At 54.0% G+C, this 5,772-nt stretch overlaps 1 pseudogene; it reads right to left on the bottom strand.

Moving 5' to 3' along the window:
* Positions 1 to 332: 332 nt before the first annotated feature.
* Positions 333 to 441, bottom strand: LOC144771039 (5S ribosomal RNA; annotated as a pseudogene).
* Positions 442 to 5,772: the final 5,331 nt, after the last annotated feature.

Here is a 5,772-nt window from a genome sequence, read left to right as displayed (position 1 = left end):
AGCACAGTGCCAAGAAGCCACGCTGCATTTCTGCGCTACATGAACCGGCATGTGAGAAGGTTTCCACACAGCGGGGGCAAGGGCTCACAGATTACTCTATCGCGAAAGGAGAACCAACACAAACAGCGGGACAGTGCTACCCGATGGTGTAAACACCTCATTTCACTCTGTGAAATAGCTGGACTGACAATAGGTGTGTTAGTACGTGAGCCTCTGGTTGTTGTCCTGATCGTTCAAAGACTATGAACAGCCACCCGTTAGGCCAACCAGATAAAACAAAGTTTACAATTAACAGGGCAAAATGAACGGCAAGGAATAAACCCTTTTGAAAATGCCTACGGCGCCTGGTATTCCCAGGTGGTCTCCCATCCAAGTACTAACCAGGCTCGACCCTGCTTAGCTTCCGAGATAGGGCGCATTCAGGGTGATATGGCCGTAGCACGGGCCCCTCTAACCGTCTGAACAGTGTTCATGAAAGAAGGAGTCAATTGAAAAAAGGGGAAGGCTTTCCAGATGTCTTAGAATATCTTACATGATACTCTGTAATAATATACCACTATTTTCTGGCATCTCCTTACTAAGTATCAGGCTCCCCACTAGCAGTCGCCCAAGGCATTTAACAAAACCCATCGGGCCCGTGCCTAACCAGGCGCGGGCCTAGACATGCAGCTCTATTGCCCCCCGCAACTGGGACAATGAGACACTCTGGCGGCCGCAGCTCCTGGCCCGCAACTGCTGCCACTCAAAATCAGGACCAGGGCAGTGTCAACCCCCAGACTGGGGAAAGGCCTACTGAAATGTGCCCCCTTCCGTTGGTACGGGCACAGGTACCAACCCCCAGTGCCCCTCCCCCGGATCCGTGGGAAAGTCATGCCAGACCGGGCCCTCGGAAGGCCACGCGGGTGTCACAGCGCTTCGGAAATAGGAACAGGGAAACAGGAGGAAATAATTTACAAGTCAGCATGATACAAGAACAAACGTTATGTCACAGGCAATAGTGACATGCATCAAGAGCAAACATATTACACGTTACCTCCTGTGATTCTGGGCAAAATACTTACAGCCTGATTCATGAAGCGAAATTGCGCCCGCAATGGCTGCGAAAATGCAATTGCGGGTGCAAAACACGGAATCGGCATTTAAGTACAAAATAGCGAATTCGCTAACACAGAATAGCGATTAAAATAGCGATGATGCTATAATAGTCGCAGAGTCCCGGTAGTCGCGCATTAGCGATACGGAAATAGCGACCAACCACGGATTCTGCGAAATGAATAGCGAAACGCAATTTATTCCCAATCGGCATTCATGAAAAATATACAATAGCGGAAAACCCCAAAATCGCAATTTTGCGTGGCGCAAATTAAGGACAACTCAAAGCAGGTGGTAACCATAAAAGCCATGATTAAGTAAAATTTGAAAAACAGTTGGCCAATCACCAACAGGTCCAGGCCTGACCAATCACACATAAGGACATTCAGCAGCAGCATTAGGCGTTCCACAATGCCAGGAATGTACATGGTGGTGAGGCGGCGAAGGCTACAGCGAGCAGCACGGAGGAGACGCATGAGGCAGGAAAGGATTTACCGGCAGCGGGTCACCTTGCTGGGCCAAACCAGAGAACAGATTTATGCCAAATACAGGCTGAATGGGGAAATGATCACCTGGCTGATACAAGAACTCGACCCCATCATGCAGCACCCAACAAGGCGAAACAATTCTGTGCCTACACATGTGCAGGTATTGTGCAGCCTGCACCTCCTGGCCTCCGGCAGTTTCCAGGGCATAGCAGCGGCTGCTGGGGGGATATCCCAGCCCACCATGTCACGCTGCCTCCACACTTTTGTTGACGCCATGCTCACCCAGCTCCACCGCCACATCACATTTCCCACGACCCAACAGGAATTGGACCTGACAAAACTACAATTTTATAATGTAGCCCATTTTCCCCATGTCCTCGGCTGCATAGACTGTACCCACGTCGCCATCTGCCCACCAGCTGCCACGGAGTATATGTACCGCAACAGGAAGTCCTACCACTCCCTCAACATACAGATGGTCTGCAATGCCAAGACCATCATCACTGACATTGTGGCCCAGTACCCAGGGAGTACCCATGACTCCTTTATCTTCAGGCACAGCGGACTCCACACACGACTGCTCAGGGGAGAGTTTGGGGAAGGACACCTACTTGGTAAGTACACTTTGTTGACAATGTCACATTGCTATGAAGTAACTGCGCTGCACAGGCAATCAACATCTGCTCCTCTCATTCAGGTGATAGTGGCTACGCCCTACGGGAATACCTCCTGACCCCTTACCTCAACCCTGCCACACCTCAGCAACGGCGCTACAATGTTGCGCACATCCGGACAAGGAACTGTATAGAAAGGACATTTGGCCTGCTCAAGAGCAGGTTCCGTATACTGCACAAGACAGGTGGGGCCATGTATTACAGTCCTGCTGCGTGCTGCCGCATTGTGGGTGTCTGTGCAATGCTTCATAACATTGCAACCAAGCGCCGGATACCTGTTGACATCTCAGGCAGTGAATCTGAAGGGGACGACCGGCCACCAGCACATGCGCACCATGCCCGCGGGGAGAACCCAGCTGAAGGCCACAGACGTCGCAACCACATCACAGCGAACAATTTCTAGCCCACCCTCTTCCCCCACCCCACATATCACAATTGCATGCATAATGTAATGATTACACAAGGCTAATGTGTGCAGCAAAATAAATGTATTTGTTTCATTCACAAGAAAAAGGTCATGAGTTCAACTATTTACAAATTACAGTATTCCTTCATACTGCAGTGTGAAGGTCCCTGGCAGGCTTAGCGTCAGCCTGTGCCAGTGTACTTCAGACAGTGTCAAAGGCGCCTCCTGCGCGTGATGCCCAAGCGCCTCTGAGGCTCATCCTCATCCTGGGCAACTGTACCAGGCGTTGCCCTGGTGCTGCGCCTAGGTGGCGGGACCTGTGTGGCAGATTGGCTGCTCACGCTGGAGGCACCCTCACTGGCATCGTCACCCCCTACAGTGGCCGGTAGCACAGGTGTGTGTAGTGCCGTTACCGCGGTGGTTAGGTGCTCCAGGACCCTGGTGATGTCCTCGCAGCACTGGACCAGTTGGTGCTGCTGGGTGAGGGAGCGCTGCGACAACTGGGTGGTGGCATTTGCAGCCACATAATTTGACCTACTATAGGAGGACAGCCGGCTCATAAGCTGGTGGTGGCGCCGGCTTGCTACACTGCGGTGCTTGATGAGCGCAGCAGTGTTCTCCTCCATGGCTGCAGTCATGCGGCCCATGGCCGCCGTCATGCGGTCCATCCGGTCTCCAACTCCCGCCACATTGCGGCCAATTTTGTGCAGCTGGAGCTGGATGGCTCCTTGCTGCTGTGACTGGCGCTGGTGGATCCTGAGCATGCGCCTCTCCACGCTCATACAGGCATGGCGATGCCCATTGCCCCTCCTGCTGTTCGGCCGCTGTGTTGCCGCTGTCGCTGCCCCAGATCTCGTTGCACCAGCTGCAGGTGGTGTCGCAGCAGGCGTTGCTGGTGCGGCAGGGACTGGAGGCACATTAGTGGGGTGCCTGGCTCTGGCTGCCGGTGGGCCGGCAGATGCAGATGCAGCTACGGTGGGGGGCCTGGCCTTGGCTGCCGGTGGGCGGGCAGATGCAGGAGCAGCTACGGTGTGGGGCCTGGCCTTGGCTGCAGGTGGGCCGGCAGATGCAGGTGCCGCATTGGTGGGGGGCCTGGCTGCTGGTGTTGTTGCAGCGGCAGGGGCTGGTGCCTGGGTTTCGGGTTGTGACTCCTCCTCCTGGGCCTCCTCATCTATCTGCAGCCTCTCGCTGTCACTGCTTTCTGCGCCACCTGTGAGGGTAAGTGGATACTCATTAGTTGCATGTGACTGTCAGACGTGCAGATGTTACATGCATGCTGGGTGACATTCCCTGGATGGATGTGGATTTGCGTACTTTGGTACCTTTTTGGCTGCATTGTGGTACTACTACATTGTGGACATACTACATCTCCCACAATGCTTCAGGGCATTTCCTGATGCACTACAAAGGCATGACTAAGGGCCAATGAGTGAGCCTATTTGGTCAGGGACGGTCATAGGGGACAGGGTCGCAGTCGCATGCCACTTACCTTGGGTGTCTTGGGTGGGGCGGGAGGAGTCCAGAGGGGTCACGCCAACGCACGCCTCCCTCTCAAGGGTGTCCTCGACCTGGTCCTCCAGAGGTGTGTTGGGTGGGACTGTCGGTCCGCCACCTCCAGTGCCCGATGCCTCTCCAAGGCGCTCCGCCACCCTCTCCTTGGCACGACCTCGGAGGTCATACCAGCGCTTCTTTAGCTCCTCCAATGACCGATCGGCCACACCCACCGAGTTTACGCTAGAGGCTATTCCCAGCCAGATCCTGCGCTTGTCCTGCTCTGGGACCTTTCTGGAGTTGGTCCCGAAGAGCCGGTCATGGTTGGCCACCACCCCTTCAATGAGGTTCTCGAGCTCCTGCTCTGAGAACTTGAGGTTTCGCTTTCGTCCTGCGCTGTTGCTGGGGCCAGGGACAGGTTCCTCAGCCATGGCAGCAGATATGTCGCTATTTCAGTCGGTAGAGAAGTCGCTATCGCTGGTTTAGCGTCTGCTTGCCGACTTGCTCCCTCGGAGGTTTGCCTCGCTGTGGTGTTTGGGGGTGGGAACTGCCTGCTTCCTGGTTGTGATGTCATCACTGTGCTCGGAAAGCGACTTCCCGTTTTCCCGATCGCGCGAGATTGCGAGTCGCATTCCCGATCGCACGGGATTGCGAGTCGCATTCCCGATCGCACGGGATTGCGAGTCGCATTCCCGATAGCACGGGATTGCGAGTCGCAATCCCGACGCAGGTAGCCGGGAATAGCGATTTTTCTGCGTTTTTAGTTGGTCGCTAACGGATTTAGCGCCCGCGTGCGAGTCGCTATTTTTTCCCCGAAAAGTACATGAATGCCGTTTTGCGTTTCCTCAATAGCGAGTCGCTATTACTTGCTATTAGGGACACGCAAAACGGCCCGTACATGAATCGGGCTGTAAATCTCCCCGTGCCTAACAAAATGAATGTGTATCCTCAGGTAACGTAACTGGTGCTATGTAAGTGCTCTGATACCCGTGCCGAATGTGCAATATAATGAGGTGTGCACGCTGGCACGCCACTACCGTTCGGTGCTCGTGGGCTTTCACTGTAACACTTGAAGAGGAGTATTGGGGTGCATTAGCAGGTTTGGTTACAGTGGGGGCGGGTCCTTGTAAGCCTGCATCAGTGGGCCTGCCCTCCCTCTGGACACATCGGGAGCAGCAAGTTGGAACAACTTTAAGGGGAGGCTGTTCAATTTAGAGACAAACCTGTTGTACGGCTTACTCAGCCCTGCAGCGCACATCCTTTGACAGGACAATAGTGCTGGCTGGTTGTAGGCACGATGGGAACTTTATCATATATCTGGATGCAATGACAGAAGTAACATTTACAAGCTCGCTCACTAGGCCAGGCACGGCTCTGGGCCAATAGGGTATGGGAGGCGCAACCGTATGGGCATGGCACCGTCGCCGCAAACCCCTTAACAAGCGCTTACAAGGCGGGAGAGCATGTGTAATTTAAATTAAAAAGAAAATTGCAGATCCTCGCAAGGGGCTAATACTACTGCATAATATTGGTGTTCAGTGGCCCCGCTGACCCCTGGTTACCTAGTGGGCTATGGGGTCTGTATCTGTATCATCTTTGCGTTGTTTTGACAGGTTCGCTA

Source organism: Lissotriton helveticus, chromosome 7 (genome assembly GCF_964261635.1).
Source record: "Lissotriton helveticus chromosome 7, aLisHel1.1, whole genome shotgun sequence".
Taxonomy (NCBI): Eukaryota; Metazoa; Chordata; class Amphibia; order Caudata; family Salamandridae; genus Lissotriton; species Lissotriton helveticus.
The sequence above is the reverse complement of the archived record's forward strand: the minus strand, read 5'-3'. Positions and strand labels throughout refer to the sequence as shown.